The following is a 27,178-nucleotide window of genomic DNA, read 5'->3' as shown; positions in this document are numbered from 1 at the left end:
GTAGAGCGGCGACCTGTAGCGGCATAAAGTTGAAATCCTTTGGTCGCTGGTTCAAATCCGGCTCGAAGGAAACCCTCTTTCCCTTCATGGATAAATAAAGTATTTCTGATTCTGATGTAGAGATGGACAGACGACCACAAGCATAATAACTTCTTGCCGAGACATAACAAGAAAAAAAAAAGAAGATTTTGGGTAGACCAGAGTAAGCCTGACAGAATAGAGAACTTCAGACAAAAGTTGTGAAATAGTGCCAAGTGTGACAAGAAGGAATTGAAAAAAAAAATACCGTCTCTTTCTCCTGTTTGTACACAACCCAAAGTTTTACAAAACAAAAGAGAACATTTCACCGAATCCCTCAGTTAAATCACCAGTCAATATTTGTCTCACAAAACCGTCTCAATGTCCAATTCAAATCATTTTATCCAACAGAATTGAAACTTTAACTTACCCCGCTGTTTTGAAAGTGCTTCCTTGTCGTTTGGATTTCAGAGTTGAATCAGCAGAGCTCTCCGTGTTTCTGACCCTCTCTCTCCAAAGATGTTTGGCGAAGTTTAGAGGCAGGTGATCATGCAGATCCTGGATGCATGCCCTCATCAGTCACCGGTGGAGTCCCTTTCTGATCCTCCTTGAAATCTGTTTGTTGTGACGCCAAACTGTGTAGAAGTTTCTTGTTACAGCAAGGGAGGAATTTGGCTGGAATTAAGACTCTGTATATAGAATAAAGACTGAAGGCGGCAAACTGAATCAAAGTTTAGTCTCCGGTGAAAGTTTAATTGTTTTCTGTAGAGAAAAATCAAGAAATGTTAGGCATTCATTATCTCCCTTCGATAGCTCAGTTGGTAGAGCGGAGGACTGTAGAGAATCAAATTTGAAATCCTTAGGTCGGTGGTTCAAATCCGGCTTTGAAGGAGCATTTTTTTCCAGATTTTATGTTTGCGGATCAATAAAGAATTTCTGCATTCGGATGAAGAGATGGACGGATGACCCAAAAGCATATTGCTTTTGTCAAGACATAACAGAATAAAAAAAGAGGTGGGGGAGATAGAGTTAAGCCCTGACAGGATAAGAACTACAGACAAAAGATGTGATGAAATAGTGCAACCAGAGAGAGTAAGTGTGACCAGAAGAATTGAAAAAAAACTAGAACTATAAAAGACAAACCATTCTTCAAGAAATCTTTATTGTGTTAACATGGGCCTCATTATGAAATGTGCTAAAAAGGTGTAGGACGGGTTACGCCGATCCCACCCAAGTTCGGCATTTATCAATTTGAACGTGAGCGTAGGCTGCAAAAACATTCTCACGTCTGGTCTGACCTTGTGTACTTAAGTTTCGCAGACACCGTCATCACATTTAAGAGTAACCATAATACAATATAAAACTAGGGAAGGCGGTGCAGTACAGCTCAATCAGCAGGGGAGAGTTCTAGCCAAACCAGGCTCCTCTCTTACTCTGTCTTTCTTAATTACACTGTGATAGTTTTAGACTGCCGGGGGACTTCCTTTGACACACTGAGCTCCTCTCTCCTTATCTTTCCATTTGTGTGCATCATCACTGTCCCAGAATTGCTTCAGTCTGTGTTACCAGTTTGCCAGAGAGCGTTGTATGGTGCAGGCAGAAAGGCAACCAGATGTGTTACTTTTCGACTATGATTTATACCCATAGCAGTGCAATCATTTTTCCCAGGTTTGATTTCCAGCCATCGCAGTTGCATTTTTACAGGTTTTGAAGCCATATACAACAATAACATTACATGTTTTACCAGATTTCTTCTTTATTCAGTGATATTTCAATTTCCTTGCGGGAGTCATCCCAAAGGATTAATAAAGATAAGTCTATGTCTATCTCGAAAAAAGTAATACAAATCTGACAATCTTCAGGAGATGTAGCTCAGGTAGGCTTCATGCTTTACATGTATGAGGACCTGGCATCTCCAGCAGGTATTATGGTAGAGTCTTAAAAAGTGCTGCAACAGATATGGTTGATTACCTGTGGTAATCTGACTGGTAGGATATAGAAACGTAGTGGTTATGACTAGATAGCAATTGGCAGAGGATGGTTGTCGATCCATCGACCTCTGGGTTATGGGCCAGCACGCTTCTCTGCTCTGCTTTACATGTCCAGGGACTGGAATATCTTCAATTCACATTTTGAAGAGAGGACACAAGGTTCCAAAAGCTTACGGGTGTAAAGTTAAACATTTTAGTAACCTTGCAACTATCTTTATGTGAGCTTCCTGATTAATCACACAATGATTATTCACATGTAACACTTGTGATTGGCTGGTGTTTTAAAAACAGGGCATGTGAGTACAGATTCAGATTTAAACATCAGTAAGGAGGTCTACCAAGTTGCCTCTTATCATTTTAGTTTGGACACACAGTGAGGCTTACCGCGATGGTTTGGACTGGTAATTCTTGTTGCATCACCCTTTCTGATTGTCAGATGGGAAATAGACTGACAATTGGGTCATATATTGTGCAATTATCTTCAAAATGCCAACTGTGTCCACAATTACACCTGCCAGATGGGAAATAAACTGATAACTGTCTTCATGGTCTAAATGTGTCAATATTGCCGTACAATGCCCACATGGTCCAGAGTGTTGTTTCCTGATCCATGCTAAACCCCAAAAGATCAGAACTATGCCAAGGGCACTGGATTTGGTAAAGGTTCTCCGCAGAGGTTTGTCTTTAATCCAAGAGACTTTTTTAGTGTCTTTTTTTACACAGAAAAGGTTGGACACAGTGCCCACTTCCCCCATCCATATCTGACAATTGAAAGCTGTAGGGAAGGGGGGTTCCAAAGCTAATAGACCATTCAACAAGCAGTTCTGATGCACTATACTGACCCATTCAGGATGAGCAATGTATACTTGACTGCAGCAACACAAGTTCAAATTTCAGTGATCCCTAATTTTTATAGTGATTACGAGACTGAATGCAAAGGTGTATCCCCCATGTTACTCAAAGCCTATCACTTCAGTCAATACTGTCAAATTTGGAGCTCCTTCAATACATTAACAACCAGGTGACTCCTCAACATGCCCCCACTAATGTACTGTTTACAGTCTAAATGGCCAAGGACATATAAACCGGTAAGCTTCACTTTAAACTAGATTTGGAAAGTTGAAAGGTTGATCTTTTTCACCTGTGCTGTGGCTTAAAAACTAGGTTCCACTGAGATTTGAACTCAGATCGTCTGGATTCAGAGTCCAGAGTGCTAACCATTACACATGGAACCTTTAAACTTGCTAGAAAGGTTTTCTATGCAGTTTATTTCATAATATCCACATGTGTGACATTAAAGGCACAAACAAAAATAACAACAAAGATGAAAAAGCAACAATTACGGACTTAAGTCTATTTCCAGTCTGTTGATGTCTAACAAAGTGTCTGTTGCTGCAAGTGTCTGACGTGAAATGTCTCCACCTGCTTTAGAGTAAACTTAATGGCAGTCAAGTTTATTTCGTCCATAAAATGGAACCTACAGTGCTCATACCCGCCGTAACACCCATAAAAAACAGAGTATAATACAACAAATATACTACAGTGCAAGTACATAAATATGGTAAAATAGAAACTGTAAAAGTGCATGGGAGGCTGTGGCTCAGTGGTAGAGCGGTTGCCTGCCAATCGGAAGGGCTGGTGGTTCGATCCCTGCCCCTGCAGTCATTGTCGAAGGTCCTCGGGCAAAAACCTGCCCCGGTGCTGCACATCGGAGTGTGAATGTGTATGAATGTTTATCAGAGGAGCAGGTGTGGCACCTGTACGGCAGCCCCGGCCACAGTGTATGACTGTTTGTGAATGGTGAATGTTCCTGTAGATGTAAAAGCGCTTTGAGCAGTTGTTAAGACTGGAAAAAAGCGCTTATATAAATACAGACATTCACATTTAAAGTGCTTGTTTTGCTGTCTGATAGTCTGAGGTATAAAAGAGAGAGCATACCTCTTAGTTTGTGTCACAGGAGGGTTCTAGTCTACCACTACGTTCTATAACCCTACCAGTCAGATTACCACAGGAGGTAATATCTGTTGCAGCTCTTTCAAAGGACTCTACTATAATACTGCTGGAGATGCCAGGTCCTCATACATGTAAAGCATGCACTCTACCACTGAGGGTTAGATTTCGGATTTTTTTTACTTTTTTCGAGATAGACATAGACTTATCTTTATTAATCCTTTTGGGATGACTCCCGCAAGGAAATTGAATATCACTGAATAAAAGAAGAAACCTGGTAAAACATGTAAGTTAATGTTGTATATGGCTTCAAACCTGGAAATGCAACTGTGGTGGCTGGAAATCAAACCTGGGCAAAATGATTGCACTGCTACAATATAAATCATAGTCAAAAAGTAACACACCTGTTGCCTTTCTGCTGGACAATACAACGTTCACTGCAAATTTGTAACTCAGACTGAAAATAAATGTTAGAAAATACATTCATGGAAACGTGTGGCTTCCTGTACCTATGAGATAACACAACATTGTTAATGAAGGCACATCTGCGTTTTTTACTGTAATGAGTCATTGGTGTGCTAGGCACCTTAAAGAGTGCCTTTTGGTAGGGAGGGACATCACTGATGCAGTCTGGGACTGCGCTCAGACTAGAGTAATGGCACTTCATCCTGTGCCCCGTCTTAGCTTGATACAGTTCAAGGTTTTTCACAGAATTTACTACACAAAATCCAAACTTCAAGAATTTATTCTGCATTCAAGATAGGGTGAGCGCTGCAATTCTATACCAGCAGATATGTCGCATATGTTTTGGACCTGTTCTAAACTAAGAGATTTTTTGGTCATGTCTGCAACATTTGAATGATGCTTTGATACCAAAGTGAAACCCTCTGCAGACATGGCCATCTTTGGAGTCTTGATTAATGAGATCTTGTTGCCCACTGATAAGAAGAATGCTTTTGCGTCTTTGTTAGCCGTAGAAGAATAGTTTACAGTGGAAATCTCCTGATCCACCTAAAGGGTCTGCCTGGCTCAGTGAACTAATGTTTTTCTTGAAATTAGGAAAAATTAAGTACTTCACCAGAGGTTCAATTAGTAAATTTCACAAAATGATGGGACCCGTGATTTTGTTTTTTGATAAGCTCAATACTCTCCCGTAAGACAACAGGGCCCTGATGTGTTTTTCTTTTTTCTTTTTTCAACCATGGGAGCTAAGGCATGTATAATGTAAGAGTGGTTGAGTCCCCCCCCCCTTTTCTTTTCTCCTTTTTTTCTTTTTTTTTTCTCATTATTATGTACTTATTTTTCATTATCGTTATTATTATTATCCTTAATTATTTTATGGCAGTAAGTGGTTGTTGTGGGTGGGTGGATGGGATTTGATTGACAAAGTAATGTTAAACCCAATTCAAGATTTCTATTTATATGCATCCTATACAGTGTTACCTTTCTTGAATAAAAAAATATCGTTAAAAAAAAAAAGATTGCCTTTTGTTGTCTCAATCGCAGAAAATACACAGAATCACAACTTCCATTCATGTGCATGCCAGTATTCAACCACCTGAAAGTCGGTGTATTTCCAGCATCAGTTGTGTTTTTAAAACACCTGCCCCGTGTGAGGATTGAACTCACGACCTTCAGATTAGATCAGATATTGATAAATATACTTGATTAAAATCTACTAACCAGGAAGAGAGGGGGGGGGGGGTGTCTAGCTTTTTAACCTGATCCCAGTCCTAATATTCAGATACAGAGTTGGATCGATACATATATTACCTAAGTGTTGAAAAATATGCAGAAGCACCTACAATAGAATTTGATATTAGTACTGATGCATTATGCGGGAAATTAATGGGTTAATTTAATGAAGCTGAATTTGAACAAACTTAATAGATGTTTTATAATCTCTTTAACAGTTACTTTTATTTTAGAAACTTAAAATTTGTTTATGTAAATTCTGCAAAGCATAATTTGTCAAAAGTAGCATGAAATAGGGCTGTTGGTGAGTTTGCAGGTGCACTGAACATTTCCATGGTAACAGGGGTTCCACAATCAGATATGTCACTGTAAAATATAGAATGTCGGCACATCAAGGAATGCTTTGATCCTTTAATGCGGATCAAAGTTGCTTACGATGTTCCATCTACAACATTTAACGCATATACACATCATCTTTCTTATTGATTAAAATAATTGAATGATCGTCAATGGGGACATTACAATTTACACTCTGTTACTAATCACACACAGGGCTGATATACACACACGCAGGACCCATTCATGCACACGTGAGAGAACTGTAGTAAGGACATTTGACCCCGACGTGATTTGAACACGCAACCTTCTGATCTGGAGTCAGACGCGCTACCGTTGCGCCACGAGGTCTGCTGTCTTTATGGACTCTTTTAAGCAGCCTGACAATAAAGAACTGGAGTAATCCAGCTTAGAAGTAACAAATGCGTGGACTAGTTTTTCTGCATCAATTTTCGACAGGATATTCCTGAATCTCTGAATGTGATGACTACTGCAGTGGGGAAACTTCGGTAGGCCTGGCAAGGATTTCACGTCAGGGAGATTTTTCCTGTGAACGTCATGGAGAGTTTAACTTCGCAGAGTTTGATTGTGCGAAGTCAATACAAACAAAGAAATGTGTTTTCCGCCCTGTTTCGAACAGGGGACCTTTCGCGTGTTAGGCGAACGTGATAAACCCATACATTACGGAAACTGACGAATGCATTTATTTTGCATTTTTGGGAAAATGCACATTTTTTATTTTATTGCAAATGTTCAAAATGCTACAAAATAGAGATTTTAAACTAGATTCAGTCACAGATGATTTGTCATGGATTTGATGATAGCAAATATGTAGTAAACTAAATATTTCTACATGCATTGACTGTGGTCTGAATGTTGGAATAGCGCCACCTATTTCTTGATGTGCCAAATATTAAGCTTGGGCATTCCTCGTTAGTATAATGGACAGTATCTCCGCCTGTCACACGGAAGATCGGGGTTCGATCCCCGACGGGGAGATTTTTTCTACCAGCTAACCAATGCAAGGCCTCGAGGAAGTCCCGGCGAACGCGTGGGACTACTCGGGAAAGTGGGCCTTGGCTCATGCTGTGTTCAGCATGGAAGGAGAACTCCTGATCCTAAATGAGAATGTTTTCAAGCGATTGAAAGAGCACAACTCCTGGACGTGAACAAAACGTCACAAGGTGCCGCAGGAGTTGGGAGAGTGTCAAGTCTAGCCACCTTGGAATTCCATTTATGCTCTTTGCAGACTATGTGGTTCATTTGGCTTATCAGGCATTGATCTACAGCTTCCACTGGGGTGAATCATGAGGGGGAAAGCGTGCCTTGGCTCAGGCTGTGTTCAGCATGGGAGGAGAACTCCTTACCCTAAATGGGAAATTGTCAAGCGATGGAAAAAAGCATCTACTGGACATGAACAGCACCTCACAAGGCGCAGCAGACGGTGGAAGAGTGTCAAGTCTGGGCACTTTGTAATTCCTTTTCTGCTCTTTCCAGATTATGGTGTTCTGTGGGCTTCATCAAAACAGTGATCTACAGCGCCCACTGGGGCAGATTGAAGTCCAGTGTCAAGCATTCGTAATTAAAGTCAGCCCCTCCAAATCTCAAAGCTCAGGATTTCTCCATCGGGTTGGGAGTCAATTGCTGTCCCAAGTGAAGACGTTCTTGTATCTCAAAAGCTTATTTCAAACAGTGCAACTTGTCCAACACAAAAACCAACAATACTACTGAAACTTTGGATGGTCGCCTCCGCCTCTCACACGGAAGACTGGGGTTTTATTTCCCGATGGGGAGATCTATCTACCAGCTGCTAATTATTTCCCAAGGCTACATCGACACTACTACATCTGCCAGAGTAGTTTGGATAAGAGGCCTAACCATAGCAAAAGATGCATTTTTTAAGAATGTATTATAGTGGATATACTCCAAGAAAGACAAAGGTTTTACAAAAGGATTGAGAATGATCCTGCTATCAAAGAATGTTTTCAGTGACAATATGATCACCTACTTCAGGATCCAGGAACGTAGGCAGACAGCAGGAACCTAAGACGTATCCAAGATGTAAAACATCAACTATGAGGCTAGGAAGTTGAGGTTCAGGTAATTTAATTCAATTCAATTTATTTTATAGCGCCAAATCACAACAACACTTATCTCATTGCGCTTTTCATAAAAGAGCAGGTCCAGACCATCTTCTGTGATGTTATTTACAGAAACCCGAAAATTCCCACCAAGAGCAATCACTAGGCGAAAGAGGCAAGGAAAAACTGAGCCAGAACTACCTATAAGCTTCATCAAAAAGGAAAGTCTCAAGCCTACTCTCAAATGTGGAGACGGTGTCTGCCTCCTGAACCCAAACGGGAACCTGGTGAGGAGCTTGATAGCTGAACACTCTGGCTCCCATTCTTCTTTTGGAGACTTTAAGAACCACAAGTAACCCTGCATTCTTGGAGCGCAGTGCTCTGGTAGGATAATAAGGTACAATGAGCTCTTTAAAACCTGTTAGCTGACAGATAACACTTCCTCTCCTCCTCTCCAAGTCTGTTTTCTATGAAATTGCTGTTGGTGTTGAGGCCTGAGGTCAGTTAGGAGTCAGTCAGTCGGTCAGTTAGTCAGTAAATCCTGACTGATAATTTAAATTTAGCAGCTGAACCAATCTGGAAAATAACATGAGATCAATACAGTTGTTCGGCCCTGTGCTACATGTTTATTGGCGTTGCCTAGCGTCTGCGTCGGACAACTCTCCTACGTCGGTGGACATGGGAGGACCTGTGAGTCCTCCTGCGTCTGCGAGCGGGAGCGAGCGGCGTGTCTGCGTTGCGTGGCATTGTCAAAAAACAACCTGATGGGAGCAACCTGATTGGTCCTACTTATAGACTCTCATGACAATGCTCTGTGATGTCACTGATAATGGCACAGTGATCCAGAAACGGCTTTCCTGCTGCAGTGGAGATGTGTTAACAGGTCGAGTTTTACATTTAGGTCGACACTTGATTTCACAGTCACTTGCTTTTGAAGCCTGGGTAGCTCAGTTGGTAGAGCATCAGACTTTAGTCTGAGGGTCCAGGGTTCAAGTCCCTGTTCAGGCGTAGAGTTGCACATTCTGCCAGATGAGTTGTCCATTTGACATGCTTGTATGGACATGGACAAATTCAGACACTATCATATCATGTGTGTTCCATGCGCAAGTCTTTAAAAAGAATTTCAACTGTTTTTCAAGCAGGTTTGTATCATAACAATGTTGTTGGTAAGTCTAAATGAACAATGGGCAACCTACATCCATCTTGCTAGCACCCAAATCTCTGTACTCATCTCCCTGCTTGGATAGTATGTCCAAGGACATACCACATATGTTCTATAACCCTTTTCATTGGTTTGCTACCACTCTTAAATAATTCCTTTCATTGTATCAATCTCAGAAATAACCAAAGAATGACGAATTTCACTCATGTGCTTGTGTTCAACCACCTGTCACTGTATTTTTAGCAGCAGTAGTGCTTTTTAGTTTTTTTAAAACACCTGCCCCGTGTGAGGGTTGAACTCACGACCTTCAGATTATGAGACTGACGCGCTGCCTACTGCGCCAACAAGGCAACAAAAGACATTGCAATGGTTGGGAAAAATCTCTGAAAAACTAACAATTTGGTCGTCAATCTTAATAAAAACAATGTATGTGGAGACCTATGTACTCACACAAAGGCTAAGATCAACACTAGATGCTTTGTAATGACCCCATGAAAAGGGGAGACAAAAGACTGTGTGCAAAGGTTGTATACATGTATGCCTGGTGTATGCATGGATGAGTGTGAGGTAAGGTGTCAGTGATTTATGCTGGACAGTGTAAAACTAACAAAGATGAGCGGGAGAGGTGCTGGACTGAGAGCACCTCTAGGGCAATCACAGATGCACAACCAATAATAAAACACTACTGAGAGAATGCGTTCAGAAAATGAAGAACATTGTTCAGAAAGCTTAATGAAGCTTCATTTGACCATAACTATTAACCACCTGAACCTGGTAAAAGGTATGAGGTACTCCTGCATAGCTAGCCAGTGATTTACCTCCTGTAGATGGTGGTCGGCATGCCAACGAGGCTTGGAAATTTGCAGATGGTGATTCAGAGGAGATGTAACAGTTTAAAGTTTAAAGTAACTTAATTTTCTAAATTGTCCGCCTACAGTGCCAACGAGCACTCTTCTCTAATATTATCGGGTACGCAATAGCTGTTCAACTTTAGAAGGTATTGTTGATCTCAGAAACAACGATAGACAGCACCATCTTATCACAACGCCCATGTTTGTGTTCCTTCAAAGTTTGCAAAAACATTCATCTGAACTCGCAAATCAATTGATGAGATTTTGGAGGTCAGAGGTTCAATGAAGGTGACTGTGTCCTCATGTCTGTCCATCCGATTCTTGTGAATGCAATATCTCTGAACGCCTAGAGGGAAGCACTTTAAATTTGGCATACATAACCACTAGGAGTCGCGGATGAACTGATTTCGATTTTGGAGGTCAAAGGTCAAGGTTACTGTTTCATTACATCTCCAGAACTGTATGTGTATTTCTCCTGAACTGGTGAGCTTTGAAGATGTAAAGCCCGAGTGGATAAGGCACTGGCCTCCTAAACCAGGGATTGTGGGTTCAAGTCCCATCTGGGGTGAGTTTCAGCAGAATGGCACAATAGAAGTGTCCAGGGCCTCTGACCCAGAGGTTGATGGATTGAAACCTTCCTCTGCTAACTCTGATTTCCACGGTGAGGTGAATCATGATATAACTGCTGGAAAAGTTGCTGACAGCCTATGGAAAGTGGCAAGTCATGTTCTGGCATTTAAAAAAAATTGACATCCACTACCCTGTCAGGATCCTGTAGTAATGCTGACTTTCCAGTGATGTGGTTGGGCTGTGTACAGGTTTTGATCATATCCATCGGTTGCATGGATGGGACATCAATACCCCGGTTCTATCACCTGATCGCTGTCTTGTCTTTGTCGCTCACACCTTAACACACCCGAAGCATCTCAGTCTAAAATCACGCTGCACCTCAAAGGACTCTCAAGCACTCCCAGCTGTGCTTTTGCAGAAGAGCGCCTTGTTTCTTTTAGCTTGGAAAAAGGCTTTAGCTTATGACAAGGTAAACAGATTGCACCATTGTGCTACTCATTAGTGTGTCCACTTCAGTTATGTATTGAAGCACATCCTTAGAGCTAATGGCCCTTATTTATTAACCTAACGTACGACAGGCTTCACGTGAGATTCATGAAACGTTCGTATCACACCAATCAGAGCGTAAGAATGATCGTACATTGATAAATGCAGCGGCTAGAAACGATTGTAATTTAAATATCACGCCCCAATATATTCTCAGTTTTGAGGCCTCGCCTCTATTAATTATGACATGGCCAGACATAATCCGGCTAAGAAGCGGCACTTTTCAGAGGTGGGGATTTAAAGCCTGACATCCCAGGTGCTCTGGTGCAGCCAGATACCACCAGGCCAAGGGGAATATGCCGCCTAAGAAAAATGCAATCCTACCCGATGAGAAGAATAAACATTGTGAAAATAACGAAAATATGAATACATTAAACATATACGGGCATTGAACATATTGCTGCAGTCTTAGTCTTTGGATGGTATAGGTAGCGCCCCGTCAGACATGTCATGATATCATGACATGTTTAATTTACTATATAATCATTTTTGAGACAGGTCCTACTGAAGATCTGTTGGATCAGTCAGGATGGCCGAGCGGTCCAAGGCGCTGCGTTCAGGTCGCAGTCTCCACTGGAGGCGTGGGTTCAAATCCCACTTCTGACAACTAGTATTTTCATTTGGAACTAATGTCTAAGAGTTGATATTGGGAATAAAGAACTTAGCAGTTCTTTGTATTTAAGAGGACATGAATGTGCATGAGAAACGCAATTCCAAGTGCAGCGTTTTGTGAGCATCTTTATTGTCAACACATGTAAAGTTCCTTAGGGGCCCGTAGTGGATGAAATGGTAAAACATTTGGCCCTGGATGCATAGAATTCCTGCCATATTGAGCGACAAAGTTTGGGTGTCCTGAAAAAAGGGTCTTGAACTCTATCTCGCCGACCTCTTTTTTTTACTGTTTCTTGTTATGTCACGGTAAGAAGTATTATGCTTTAGAGTCGTTTGTCCATCTCTACATCAGAATCAGAAATAAAAAAAAACATCATACATATGCAGTCTCTGTGGCGCAATAGGTCAGCGCAGTCGGCTGTTAACTGAAAGGATGGTGGTTCAAGTCCACCCAGGGACGTTTGCTTAAATAATCTGGAGTGAGCCAACTCTGGGATTTATCCTTCTTCAGGAGACCATAGAGCAGCCTGAAGATAACCCAAGTGGCCTTATGTCTATCAGAAGATACAGTTCTGGAAACCATGTACATATTAATCTTTACAGTCATCAGAGATGGGAAGTAACGAAGTACAAATACTTTGTTGACAAAATAACGAAGTACAAACACTTCATTACTGTACTCAAGTAGATTTTGTGGATATTTTTACTTTACTCTATTTTTTTTGGCGACTTTTTACTTTTAGTCCTTACATTTTACCACAATATCGGTACTTTCTACTCCCTACATTTTACAAAATTGGCTTGTTACTTTAGTTTTGTACTAAAGGTTGTCTATCAGGTGTGATTTGGAGTCCATGTTGGAGAATAGCGCGGACACACGCCTCACACCACGAGCAGGCGCGCACGGCACACGGAGACAAAAGTGAGAGAAAAGAAAAAGAGACTAGCTGTCTGGAGGATAATCAGCTGAGATCGTGTGTGTCTCTTTGAGAACTGTAAGTCATATAACTGATGTTGTCAGTTCATGTAAGCCTGTTGTTGTGTTGGTCTGTAGTTCTGGTACATTTAAAAGTTAGCTTGTTTACGTTCTTCTACTGTTGGCTAGGTTACACCTGGCTGTTGATTCGATATAATGGCGATTGTTGAACATCCTTGCTCATTAAGATAATGTAATTAGTAGTTGGTTTATTGTTATTATTTACAAACATATATGATTCCTATACATTGTGTATGGCAGCCTTTACAATGTTGTTTATTTCATTTATTACCACACACATTCATAGCAGAGCTGCCCCCCCCCCCCATGTTTATACTGATGATTGATTGTAATAAATCAACAGAGAGAAGTTGTCTCCATCTGTGTTTTAACAGACACACCTGGGCCGAAGTTGGAAACCAGAATCAGCTTTAAATCCAGTTCTAATCTAGTCCTCACTAAATTTCAAATAATTTCCCTGGAGTTACCATTACAAAATTTAATCTAATTAAATTGGAACATACACAGACTTCTCACAAAATCCCACTTGAATTCATATCTTGCTACTCGGTCAGAATCTTATTAACCTGGAGTCCCAGTCTCTGTCAATATAAATAGGCTATATGTTTATGTATGTTTTAGGACTATTGGCAGACGGCCATTTAAAATGTAGGCAACGGCATATAAAGAATAAAGAATAAAGAGTCTTTTCTCCATGTCCACTGTAGTTTCTCAGTGTGCTCTCTAGTAACATGTGTCTGGTCCAGGGAGCTTTGTCATTCATAAGGCTACTTTTACTTTTTTATTTTAAGTATATTGCCAAGCCTGTACAGATGGAGGAGAGATGAAATGTGTCAGTAATATAGGAGATTTTTGGCTGGAAGTATGGAGATACTAATATGCATTACTTAAAAGGAGAAAACTAAAAATATTCTATGGTCATGTAAGTTTGTGTTTTCCAATAAAAATTTGACTCAAGAATAATTAATTAGTCTATAAATGATGCTCAGAGGCCCCACATGGCCCTCACTTTGTTCGCAATGGGTCACCGCAGTCGGCTGTTAACTGAAAGGATGGTGGTTCAAGTCCACCCAGGGACGTTTGTTGCTTAAATAACCTGAAGTAAGCCAACTCTAGGGTTTATCATTCTGCAGGTGAATATAGAGCAGCCCAAAGATAACCCAAGTGGCCTTACCTTTATCTGAAGGTACAGTTCTGAAAACCATGTACTGTACATATTAATCTTTACGGTCATTGGTATGCAGGTCACTTGATGTAATACAAGCAAATACATAAGGCCAGACAGAGACAAAAAGTGAGAGAAAAGAAAAAGAGACTAGCTGTCTAAAGGATAACCAGTTGAGATTGTGTGCGTCTTTGAGAACTGTAAGTCATATAACTGATGTTGTCAGTTCATTTAAACTAATGAGGAAGAATTTGACAAATCAAAATCAAGTCCAGGAACTTATTCTTTCAAACATCACACCTGAGTCTCTCAAGTCATGACCATTCCCTGACCGGGAATCGAACCCAGGCCGTGGCGGTGAGAGCGCCAAATCCTAGCCACTAGACCATCAGGGAGTCACATCTATCAAATTTATCTTTGTAGATGTGAGTTTTCTTTTCACTTACTGGAATTACTCATATTGTTTTAGGCGAGGAATGGCGCCTGGCTAGAGCTTCAGAAGGAAGGCCATGACAGATTACACATCTGTCACATAGTCAGTTTGTATTCTTAAATACCAAGTCTCTTGCTGTTCCTTGACTAGTCGGCCACCCCTGCTTTGCATCGCTGCAGGTATGTAGAAAAAAAATCTGTTATGCACCTTTGCGTTGCGCTAAAATGTCAAAATTTGGACCTGAATCCAACAATAACATTACTGGACTCTCACATACATTGGTTTTCAGTTAAAAATGTTGGTTAGGGGTTTAGTTACTGCTTGAAAAAATGAAAAGAATTGTTATTGAGATGGAGGCAGATGAAGTGTTTATGACCCATCAATGATGACAAAAGGATACATCCACTGTCGGGGTCTGATTTAAAGGAAATGGTACTCTTTAAAACGTTAAACTAATGAGGAAGAATTTGACAAATCAACCAAAAACTTGCTCTTTTAAATCTGTGTCTGTCAAGTCCTGACCATTCCCTGACCGGGAACTGAACCCCGGCCACGGCGGTGAGGGCACCAAATCCTAGCCATTAGACCATCAGGGAGTTACATCTATCTAATTTAATTTAACATATTGTTGGTTATATTGTTTTAGGCAAGAAATGGCGCATGGTTAGAGATTTAGAAGGCAGTGGTGCAAAATGAAAAACTGCCTGTTTCGATTTAATTACATGGTAATAATACAAAAACAGAGCTGTAGTGATTACTTGGAAATGCTTCTGGTAGTTTCTGAAATAAAAACCATGAATCAGTGGTGGAAAATGCAAAACTACCTGTTTCTATTTTATTACGTAGTAAGACAGAGGTGTAGTGATTACCAGGAAATGCTTCTGGTAGTTACTGTCAAACAACCATGAATCAGTGGTGGAAAATGCAAAACTGCCTGTTTCAATTTTATTACATTGTTATATTAGAATAACAGAGGTGCAGAGATTAGAGGTGGAGAGATTACCTGGAAATACTTACCATGAAATATGTCTTGTCCTTCACGTACGTAACGCTGTGCAATCTGACCAGCAGCTAAACACCTTCCACCATCAAGCACTGGCGACCGGGATCCTTGTAACACGTTTATTTGAGTAACAAAGGGTGAAACTGGGAGAAAACACAATGACCAGTTACTTAGATAGTAATGAGTCACAGATATTAAACAAAGATAATTGTAAAAACAATATAACTACACAACAGGCTAGCAAAAATGTAAGATGAAATAAAGAAACACGTAATGTATTGTTATACAGTGTACGTAGTATAACCTATGTTGGGTATCTAAATAAACTAAGATATACTTACATGTGGCATTACCCAAAATAAAAGTGGCAAACTAGCTTACTGAAGTATACCGTCAGTTAGGGCTGAACAATATTGTGTTTTAGCATTGACATCGCGATGTGCGCATGCGCGAAAGTCACATTGCAGGACGTTACGATGTTGACGTTAATACTTTTTTGCTGCTTGATAGAAAAGTAACCTTTCACCGTTTCTCCTTTACATGATTATTACCATCCGACCGTTCCCCTTTAAGACAGGTAGCCATGTGGGCAACGTGTGGATGTGACGTTAGTCCGACGGAGTTTGGTATGGGAAGTGAGGCTCTCCGTGTGTAGAAAAGTAGCCTACCGTTGGCAACAGCTGCCTCTGACACAGTGATGTCATAGTATTTGATGGGTAGTGAGTGACGCTACAGTAGTTGGGGTTTTATGTTCTCCTCAAATACAAACTAAACCCCCTGATTAATGCAACATAATCACAACGTCTCCCGGCCATTTCCCACCGCAGAAAGCTGCAACCAGTCAGGCTAAAGCTAATATAGTTAGCTTAAAGAAACAAGCAGAAAGCTGCTACCAGCCAGGCTAAAGCTAAAATAGTTAGCTTAAAGAAACAAGCAGAAAGGCGCTACCAGCCAGGCTAAAGCTAAAATAGTTAGCTTAAAGAAACAAGCAGAAAGCTGCTACCAGCCGGTCTAAAGCTAAAATAGTTAGCTTAAAGAAACAAGCAGAAAGCTGCTACCAGCCGGTCTAAAGCTAAAATAGTTAGCTTAAAGAAACAAGCAGAAAGCTGCTACCAGCCAGGCTAAAGCTAATACAACTAGCCCAAAGAAACAAGAGGCATGCAGGTCTGGTCAGTTTATCAAACTGACGAGCTGGCCTCGCTAGTCGACCACAACCTGAAATTTAGAGGAAGCAACATGCAGTCACTATCATTCACGTTAACCTGGATTGATTATTATATGAATACAATGGTGTCATGCTAGTCAACCAGAGTATTTCTACCTGATGTCCCTCTCCAAAATCACTTCAGAAGAGTAATGTTAGTCACAGCGCTTACTTGCTTTGGTGTTTGTAAAGCAATAAAGTTCAACAAAGAATATGAAGGTAAATATGGTGCAAATGTGAGAGCGCGTAGATGTGATGTGAGCACTTAGAGAATATGATTTGAGAGCTTGTAGAAAAAATTCTGTACTTGTACTTTATTTCATTTTTTTTTCACTTCAGTCACTTTTCTACAGCGGCGAGTCTGCGCTCTCGACTTTTGCAACACTTCTTGCGATACCTTTGGTGCAAAACTAAGTTGTACCTGTGGACTTAGTCTGTGGAGCTCTGAGCAACAGGATGGGGGGAGGGGGCAGCAGGGTTTTTATCCCAGATGAGGGACAACTCTGTCCGGCTTATTTATGTAGCATGAAAGCTAGCATAAGCTTACTAGCATCCAGCCTGCTTCTAAATACTGTAAATACCTTTTAATTAGCTCAACACTTTTTAACAGTTAAACTGAAACACTGGAGCTCCAGGTGCTGCAGACGCAGACGGACCGCCGTCACGTGGGGCTCGGCCAGCGGGGAAACATCGCTAGAAATCTCCGCTGCCAACCTCAACGGGATCTGATCTCCAGCGGGACATGGAAAGCTCCAGACCCGATAGCAGCGGCGCAACCCCCCATGAGCCCACCGCCAGTGTTGGGGGAATAGCAAGCTAGCGTTAGCAAACTAACCAACAAGCCCGCTTAAAAAAAATAAAAATGTAATTTAAAAGGCACGCATTATACCCATTGATGGCGGTCCGTCCGTGGCTGCAAGACCTGGAGCTCACCGCCAGTGTTTCAGTTTGACTGTTTAAAGTGTTAGGATAATTAAAATGTATTTATTTATAAGCGGGGTTAGTTTGCTAACGCTAGCTTGCTATTCCAACAACACTAGTGGTGAGCGGGTCTGAAGCTATCCATGTCCGTCTGCAGCTGCAGGACCTGGAGCTCACTGCCAGTGTTTCAGTTTGACTGTTAAAAAGTGTTGAGATAATTAAAAAGTATTTGTTTGGAAGCAGGCTGGCTGCTAGTTAGCTAACGCTAGCTTCCATGCTACATAAATAAGCCGGACAGAGTTGTCCCTCACAGAAAAAAACACAAGTAAAATTAAAAAACACTGCATAAACTTTGCTACAGTGTGTTTATTTAAATATAGGTACACCTACATGTAGGGTGACGAGATTGCAATATAAGCCTGTATATTAATATTAGGAGTATCCATATGTCAAGGGTGTATATTTTCATTAGGCGGTGCAGTACAGCCCAATCCAGCAGAGGAGAGTTCTAGCCCGACCAGGCTCCTCTCTTTACATTGTAAGCCTCACTGGGTGTCCAAACTTAAATGATAAGAGGCAACTTGGTAGACTCATTACTGATGTTTATATCTGTGCTCACAATGCCCTTTTTTTTTTAAAACACCAGCCAATCACAAGTGTTACATGTGAATAATCAATGTGTGAGTAATCAGGGAGCTCAAATAAAAGATAGTTGCAAGGTCTCCCAAATGTTTAACTTTACAACCCGTAAGCTGTTGGAACCTTGGTTGCCACAGGTTCCCAAATCTCCCCACAAAATGTCAATCACATATTTTCCAGCCCCTCATTGTTATCAGCAGAGCAGAGTGGCGCTACCCAGAACGTATTTGTCCACTTTCTCATCTCCTTTTCTTCGCAATCAAACCCAAAGCTCCCTTCCATTTTTTGCCAATCACGAGAGACTTCATATCCATTTCTTGCCAATCAAAAAAGCGCCTCCTCTTGGCAACGCCCATCTCCATTTCCTACCAATCAAAACGCATTTTCTGCTTCGATGGCAGCTTTGCTGCAATCGCAAGAGAAGACGACTCATCTCGGTATTTTTCCACGGAAAATAAAGTAAGTTATTACTGGCACCAAATCTCATGAATTAAACTTGTCAAAAGTTCATTTAATTGATGTACTTGTTTGTATTTGTTTGACCGCAATGTCATATTGTTGTGCACTTTGCTAGTTAAGAACAAGCTTATAACGTTATGCTACTGTAAGCAGTAGTAGCTAGTGTTAACGCTACAGTAACGTTAGGCCAAACGTCACCGTCAAATGTTGTGCATTAAACCTGTTACATGTTCATGTAATGTATGTAGCTATGTATTTATTTTCTTGCGAAGTCATTTTGCGGTGCACTTTTCTAGTTGAGAAGAGTATAATGTTAGTCAACAGGATAGGCTACGTTACGTGTATCACTTTATGTATAAAGTAACATCAATATGTTAAGTAACGTCAGTATCTTAAGTTAACGTTAGCTGTAATTTAATTTTTATTTTAAAATATTATTATTATAATATATTTTATAATTTTTAGTAGCGTTAGAGAGAGAGAGAGAGAGAGAGAGAGAGAGAGAGAGAACTGATAAATTGATTGAATTGACATCAGTCCCTTATAATTTATATTACTTTAAGATTTGCATTCAAAAGTTTACCCCAACTTCAGTCCACTGTAGCATTTGTTGACAATAAAATATAATTGTAATATAATAATATTAATGTTGATAATGATTATAATAAGCCTCAATTATGACTCAAGCCCCTGTACTAGCAATGTTACAACATGCTTTACTATAAGATGAAGGTAGATAGATTTAGATGATAGAAATTAGCTATTCCATGGTCATGCCTGTAATATATAATTATTTGATTAAATCTTATACTATAGTTTTGTCTTTTTGGATACAATAAAGGGACCTTATTAAGTGCCTAACTATTGACATTATTGTCCTATTGTCCTACTGAGTTTTAATCTCAGATGGCTTCTAAGGCTAAGAAGCATCGTGCCATGGGGGACGATGAATGGCTGTCCCGGCTGAGGACGTTTGCCGCTACAGGGGTCTGGCCTACTGATGCTGGGAATAGACCAGCCCCGAGGCAAAGAGATGGCATGAGCTCTATATTAAGGTACAGCTTTTTACATGTTTTTTTTAACTATCAACAATTAATTAATGTCATGTAACATTCTGGTGCATTTTAGTCTATAAAGACTAACTTTTAATATTGACCAAATATAGCACGATTACTAAATGTATGCAGTACTAAAATCAGATATATTGTTCAAAAGTCAATCTAAACGTTATAAATTATTTGTTTAAATTTTTTTCCAACCTCCTTAATATTTTATTCCTCCAAAACTTTGTTTAGTAGAACATTAAAGTTGTGGACAGTGTAATTGGATCTTCTGGCACTAGGTGGGGATTGAACCTGTGACCTTTGAATCTACGTTAAACTTCCCTTATTTCCCAGAAACATTCCAATTTCAGCAATTAAATTAAAATCTGACTTAATAGAAACTATAAAACTCTTACACTATGTGTGTAATTTAGCATCTTTCTCATCTTTTCTCTCATTTCTTCTTTTTTCCTCCTTTTTCCTCTTCCTTTTCCTCTTTTTCCTTCTTCCCTCCCTCTTCCCCTTTTTCCTCTTCTTCCCCCCCCCTTACAGACTGTTGTTCCCCAGCTTTGGCGCAGTCGGTAGAGCATGAGACTCTTAATCTCAGGGTCGTGGGTTTGAGCCCCACGTTGGGCGGTAGTGTTTTAGAGAGTGGGAATCCCTGAGTTCTGCACAGTATCAGGTGGCTGTATTGGGGCAGATCGTCTGTCAATTGCAAGATTAGCAGTTCCATCCCAGTGTAAAAATCCCTGTAATTTAGCAGACTAAAATGTGCCTGCGCTTTACAATCATGGCCTGTGCTGACCTCATGTTCCTCAGATCAAACTAAAGTCTGGTGAAAATGCATGTTTAAATTCTCAAACTTCAACCTATTGTTCTAGAACTGCAACTTAACATTCCAGAACTGCAGCTTAAAAGAAAGTTGATGTGTATTTGCATTAATCCAAAATAAAGTTGATGTGTATATGCATTAATCAAAAAGAAAGTTGATGCGTATATGCATTAGTAAGTAGACCTTGTGGCGCACTGGCAGACTGTCAGTAGAAATAAACCTTTTGTTGTAAGAAAACTTGTTTAATTTGTTATTAATCTATTTTGTTTTTTTCACATATGTTTAAAAATATCAGAATTCATATTGATATTGCAGCATTCATAATCAATATTGCAATATCACATTTTGTCAAGATCGTGCAGCCCTAGTGTGTGTGTGTGTGTGTGTGTGTGTGTGTGTGTGTGTGTGTGTGTGTGTGTGTGTGTTGGGAGTGGGGCTGCTAAATGTCAAGGGCTGGGAGGAGATGGATGCAGAACAACGTGGTAGTACAGTGTGTGTGTGTTTGTGTAAGTGAGAGAGAGACAAATATAAAAAGCTTCAAGTAGACTAATAATATAATCATATCGTTTCTTCTACTTATTAAAATATCTGACTTTACTGCCACTATCTTTTTCTGCTTCTCTACCATATTTATAGTGTGTGATTTGCAAAATCCAATCATAGCCTACATCACATATAAAACTACCTCTGTCTCTGTTCTGTTTTTAAAGACACAACATTGGGTTTTTCAATCAGATTGATAGTCAAACTGGAAATGTCCCCGTGTTTCTCCATTTTCAGGGATTATGTTCCCAGTTTTGATCTCAGACGTCTGGTGACTTTATATCATATAAGAATATATTATTACTGCCTACTATGAATATTAAAATACGCCTAGCCATGTGTCCTGTATCATAGCTACATTTGCAGCAAAAGAACGAGTAAAAATCAGTTCGGTATTCAGTGAGGTATGATGTATTAAATGCGCTGACACCTCATTGCACCTGCCAAACACGTTCCACTGAGTGGAGCTGGTGACCGATCCAAGATGGCCGCCCCACGGCTCGTCAGCGCCAGTAGGCAGTAGCGGTCGATGCGGTGTCTGCTCTTTATATGTCTACGGTCATAACTGCCTCAGAGAGGCATGACAAACTATTATCACAGGTTTCATGTTTATAGCATTTACTAAATGCATGGACTTTTTATAGAAAACTAATAAACGGTGATGATAGCGCCCCATAAGGGCCAAACTTCACCAAATTTGGTACAGAGCCCAAAGAAAAAGTGTATTTGCATCTACTGATCACAGCACGTCTTACTGTACTGCTAGTTGGAACATAACTGATAAAAAAGTTATTCATTTGACAGAAGAATGTGAGAGAAGTGAATGTACTCCTTCCCCATCACAATCCAGCTCTACTAAACAGAAACAGTTCAGTAAAAGTAGTTTTAGCTCTGCTGTAAAGTGGGACTTACCTCTCCAAAGGGTTGGATGGAAATGTCCTGGAACTCTGTCAATGTTCTAGTTCTGCTGTCAGTTCTCTTGTTGGGTTTGGATTGGATTTTTAAATAAAAACATTGATGGAATGGAACTAAGTGCATTTCCTTAGCTGTGTTTCTGTGTGTGCGTGCGTGCATGTGTGTGCGAACTTTGGGAACATGACAATATGAACTGTGGTATGTGTGTCTGTGTGGTGTTTCTGTGTGTGCCAACACTGGTGCTTCACATGCACAAGTAGCAACATGACAAAATGAACTGTGTGTGTGTGTGTGTGTGTGTGTGTGTGTGTGTGTGTGTGTGTGTGTGTGTGTGTGTGTGTGTGTGTGTGTGTGTGTGTCAGTGTTTCACTCCTTGTCCTGTTTTCACAAAGGGGATTGGAGTGATAAAAACAGGTTTAAACTAACTGTCCCTGTTTGAGCCTGTTGGGTGCTAACTCTAGCAGGAGGATAACACGGGGTAGACACCACCGATTGGTTTCATTTCTCTCTCCACTGACAGACCTCCTAATGTACAAACTACAGAGCTACGTGTTGAAATTGACTGGGAATTCTCCTTTAAGAAAAGTCCATCTGCTTCAAAAAGATGTCTGCGGTCCCAGAAAATGCTAAAATTGTCAATGAACTGCAGAGAATGGACGGTACATTCAGTTGAAAGCCATTTGTTTAGTGCCAACAGTCGGCTGAATCCATACTGTTACATGCACCTCTCCATATTTCCTGACATTTGCCCCCTCCCCCATTGTTTTGCTTGGTTCCACTTTTGTGCCTCCCCGGGTCATTGGGGCCAACTTGCATGCGGGGGGTGGGGGGGGTTTGGACCCGTCATAACTGCTGGCAGTCTAGTTATTCCTGACTTGTATTTCGGTTAACCCTCTGGGGCCTGAGGTTATTTTCAGAGACAGGATATTAGCAGCATTTGTTTTCCTCTGAGAGATGTCCCTAAGATTGAGTAATCAAAAACAAAATGGTGTCTTACAAACAATAAGTGTTGCTAGGTTACCACCCTGTCTATTTATTTTCATCTAGCAAGCTAAGATAACTCGAGCAGACAGTGTTGAATAAGTTTAATAAACAACTTTGATTTGATTCTTTGATACTTGTTGGCACATTGGTAATCACAGATAATGATTTTCATTTTCATTGAAAGATTTTTTACAGATCATTTTTAAAATCTGCTTATATACATATCAGTAAACTAGCACATTTATCGGAACATTTGTATTCTTCATTTCATTGTTTATTGATAAATATACTTGATTAAAATCTACTAACCAGGAGAGAAGGAGGGAGGGGGGGTATATCATTTTTTACCCAGATCCCAGTCCTAATATTCAGAAACAGAGTTGGATCTGATACATATATTTACCTAAGTGTTAAATGATGAAAAATATGCAGAAAGCACCTACAATAGAATTTGATATTAGTACTGATGCATTATGCGGAAACTTAATGGGTTAATTTAATGAAGCTGAATTTGAACAACTTAATAGATGTTTTATAATCTCTTTAACAGTTATTTTTATTTTAGAAACTTAAAATTTGTTAATGTAAATTCTGAAAAGCATAGAATTTGTCAAAGTAGCATGAAATAGGGCTGTTGGTGAGTTTGCAGGTGCAGTGAACATTTCCATGGTAACAGGGAGTTCCACCAATCAGATATGTCACTGTAAAAAATAGAATGTTGGCACATCAAAGGAATGCTTTTGATCCTTTAATGCGGATCAAAGGTGTTTACGATGTTCCATCTACAGGCATATACACATCATCTTTCTTATTGATTAAAATAATTCAATGATCCTCAGTGTGGAAATTACAATTTACACTCAGTTATTAATCACACACATGGCTGGAATACACACTGCAATGTAATACACACTGCAGCAAGGACATTTGACCACGACGTGATTTGAACACGCAACCTTCTGATCTGGAGTCAGACGCGCTACCATTGCGCCACGAGGTCTGCTGATTCATGTATGTTCACATCAACTTTCTTTTTGATTAATGCATATCTGTTCTTTTTAAGGCATGTACACATATGCATATATGCCTATACGTTATATGCCTATACGTTCTTTTTGAGTAATACATACACACATCATCTTTCTTTTTGATTAATATAATTTAATCTATAATATTTATTGATCCCGAAGTGGGGAAATTACAATTTACACTCTGTGTACACTTTGTTAGTAATCACACACAGACCTGAAATACACACACACGCACACACTCAGGATCTATTCAAGCACTAATGGAGAGATGTCAGAGTGAGTGGGCTACCAGCTGGACCAGCGCCTTGAGCGGTTGGGGGGGTATCTGGCAGTTCCCAGGATGTGAAGTGGCATCCAACCACACTCCGTATCTTGGTCCGCATGGGGACTTGAACTGGCGACCCTCCGGTTCCCAACGCAGCTCCCTACATGTGCCAACATTCTATTTTATACAGTGACATATCTGATTGTAACGGCAAATGTCAGGAAATATGGAGAGGTGCATTAAGACATCTTTTTAAAGCAGTTGGACTTTTCCTTAAAGAAGAATTCCAGTCAATTTCAACACGTAGCTCTGTAGTTTGTACATTAGGAGGTCTGTCAGTGGAGAGAGAAATGAAACCAATCGGTGGTGTCTACCCCGTGTTATCCTCCTGCTAGAGTTAGCACCCAACAGCCTTAAACAGGGACAGTTAGTTTAAACCTGTTTTTAGACTTAGACTTAGACTTAGACTTCTCTTTATTGATCCTTTTGGGATGACTCCCGCAAGGAAATTGAAAATTCCAGCACCAGTTTTAGCAAGAAAGAACAAATTAAAAAATAGATTAAAAAAGAAAAGAAAAGACAGTATAAAGACAACAAAATAACAATAATGATAATAACAACAATAAGAACATTTGTCAAATAAAACAAACAAAAGACCATAAATTATTATTAAAGTGTCAGTGTTGAGTCCAGTATTGAAGTGATAAAGTGATAAAGTGACTAGGTGTGCGTTTATGTATGTATGTATGTGTACTGTGTATGCATGTATGCATGTATGTATATATGTATGTATATATGTATATATGTATGTATGTATGTATGTATTGTCCTCTGCCCTATTTCCTCCTCCCCCTAGTGAGGAGTTGTAGAGTCTGATCGCATGAGGGACAAAGGAGTCCTTGAGTCTGTTGGTCCGCACTTGGGAAGGAGCAGCCTTCCACTGAACCGGCTCCTCTGGGTGCTGATGACGGTGTGCAGGGGTGGCTGGCATTGTCAGTAATGTCCAGCAGTTTGTCCAATGTCCTCCTCTCTGCCACCGTCACCAGTGAGTCCAGCTTCATGCCGACCACAGAGCCGGCCCGCCTGATCAGTTTGTCCAGCCTGTGGGTGTCCTTCTTTGATATGCTGCCCCCCAGCACACCACAGTGTAGAAGAGGACACTGGTGACCACAGACTGGTAGAACATCCACAGCAGTTTGCTGCAGATGTTAAAGGAGCGCAGCCTCCTCAGGAAGTACAGCCGGCTCTGTGTCTTCCTGTACAGGTGGCTGCTGTTTGTTGTCCAGTCCAGTTTGTTGTCCAGCCACAGCCCGAGGTATTTGTATGATTGGACTGCCTCCACCTCAACTCCCTCCAACAGGACTGGTTGCGGTTTTGGTCTGGACCTCCCAAAATCAACGACCAGCTCCTTTGTTTTAGAGGTGTTGAGCTGTAGGCAGTTAGTGCGACACCAGAGAGCAAAGTCCCCCACCAGACTCCGATACTCCTCCTCCCTGTCACCGCTGATACACCCAACGATGGCTGTGTCATCTGCGTACTTCTGTATGTGACACAGCTCCGAGTTGTAACAGAAGTCCGAGGTGTACAGGGTGAAGAGAAGAGGGGCCAGCACTGTGCCCTGGGGGGCTCCAGTGCTGCTGACCACAGTGTCAGACATGATGTCCTTCAGCCTGACGTACTGTGGCCTGTCGGTGAGGTAGTCTCTGATCCAGTCTACCAGATAGGGGTCCACTCCCATCCTGATCAGTTTGTCCTGGAGTATAGGGGGCGGATGGTATTAAAGGCACTGGAGAAGTCCAAGAAGAGGACCCTCACTGTGCCATTCCCCTTATCCAGATGGGAGTGGACCCGGTGTAACAGGTAGAGGATGGCGTCCTCCACACCAACATCTGGCTGGTACGCAAACTGCAGAAGGTCCTGGGCGTGCTGTACCTGGGGTCTGAGGAGGCTGAGGAAGAGCCGCTCCAACGTCTTCATCAGGTGTGAAGTGAGCGCCACCGGTCGGAAGTCATTCAGCTCGCTGGGCATGTTCTTCTTGGGAACCGGAACGATGCAGGATGTCTTCCAAAGGGTGGGCACTCTCCCTAGCTGCAGGCTAAGGTTGAAGATCCGTTGGAGCGGCTCCCCCAGTTCTGCTGCGCAGGTCTTCAGCAGTCTCGGACACACTTTATCCGGGCCTGCTGCTTTCCTGGGCCGGAGCTTCCTCAGCTGCTCTCTGACCTGGTCCGTGGTGACCTGGTCCGTGTTTTAGCCTCTAAACAACCAATCAACCTCACTGAATACCAAACTGATTTTCACATGTTCTTTTGTTGCAAAGGTCATACATGTAGCTATGATACAGGACACATGGTTAGGTGTATTTTAATATTCATAGTGGGCTTAACAGTAATAGAATATTCTGATATGATATAAAGTTACCAGTCGTCTGAGATCAAAACTGGGAACATAATCCCTGAAAATGGAGAAACACGGGGACATTTCCAGTTTGACTGTCAGTCTGATTAAAAAACCTAATGTTGTGTCTTTAAAAACAGAACAGGGACAGAGGTAGTTTTTTATGTGATGTAGGCTATGATTGGTATTATGCAAATCACACACTATAAATATGGTAGAGAAGCAGGAACAGATAGTGGCAGTAAAGTCAGATATTTTAATTTAAATTATAGAAACAAAATGATTATATTATAAGAGTCTACTTGAAGCTTTTTTTATTTGTCTCTCTCTCTCTCACTCATACACACACACACACACACACACACACACACAGACACACACTGTACTACCACGTTGTTCTGCATCCATCTCCTCCCAGCCCTTGACATTTAGCAGCCCCACTCCCAACACACACACACACACACACACACACACATACACACACACACACACACTAGGGCGGCACGATATTGACAAAATGTGATATTGCAATATTGAT

The 27,178-nt window shown here is 40.9% G+C and overlaps 2 long non-coding RNA genes and 5 other non-coding genes across 7 annotated transcripts; 2 read left to right on the top strand and 5 right to left on the bottom strand.

Annotated features, from left to right (window-relative positions):
* Nucleotides 1-6,269: 6,269 nt before the first annotated feature.
* Nucleotides 6,270-6,341, bottom strand: trnaw-cca (transfer RNA tryptophan (anticodon CCA)). The gene has a single exon. It is a non-coding gene; the product is annotated as a tRNA-Trp (tRNA).
* A 2,328-nt stretch (nt 6,342-8,669) lies between these two features.
* On the bottom strand, nt 8,670-26,823 carry LOC116676345 (uncharacterized). The gene is made up of 2 exons (XR_004328651.1): nt 26,784-26,823; nt 8,670-8,802 (listed from the first exon to the last, which is right to left on the bottom strand). It is a non-coding gene; the product is annotated as an uncharacterized LOC116676345 (long non-coding RNA).
* On the top strand, nt 8,693-20,265 carry LOC116676344 (uncharacterized). Its single transcript, XR_004328650.1, has 3 exons — nt 8,693-8,811; nt 18,037-18,040; nt 20,255-20,265. It is a non-coding gene; the product is annotated as an uncharacterized LOC116676344 (long non-coding RNA).
* Nucleotides 9,511-9,583, bottom strand: trnam-cau (transfer RNA methionine (anticodon CAU)). Its single transcript has one exon. It is a non-coding gene; the product is annotated as a tRNA-Met (tRNA).
* Nucleotides 11,724-11,806, top strand: trnal-cag (transfer RNA leucine (anticodon CAG)). Its single transcript has one exon. It is a non-coding gene; the product is annotated as a tRNA-Leu (tRNA).
* Nucleotides 14,298-14,369, bottom strand: trnae-cuc (transfer RNA glutamic acid (anticodon CUC)). Its single transcript has one exon. It is a non-coding gene; the product is annotated as a tRNA-Glu (tRNA).
* Nucleotides 23,879-23,950, bottom strand: trnaw-cca (transfer RNA tryptophan (anticodon CCA)). Its single transcript has one exon. It is a non-coding gene; the product is annotated as a tRNA-Trp (tRNA).
* Nucleotides 26,824-27,178: the final 355 nt, after the last annotated feature.

The sequence above is a fragment of the Etheostoma spectabile genome, unplaced genomic scaffold (genome assembly GCF_008692095.1).
Source record: "Etheostoma spectabile isolate EspeVRDwgs_2016 unplaced genomic scaffold, UIUC_Espe_1.0 scaffold00003076, whole genome shotgun sequence".
Taxonomy (NCBI): domain Eukaryota; kingdom Metazoa; phylum Chordata; class Actinopteri; order Perciformes; family Percidae; genus Etheostoma; species Etheostoma spectabile.
This window is presented reverse-complemented; position numbering and strand designations above follow the sequence as displayed.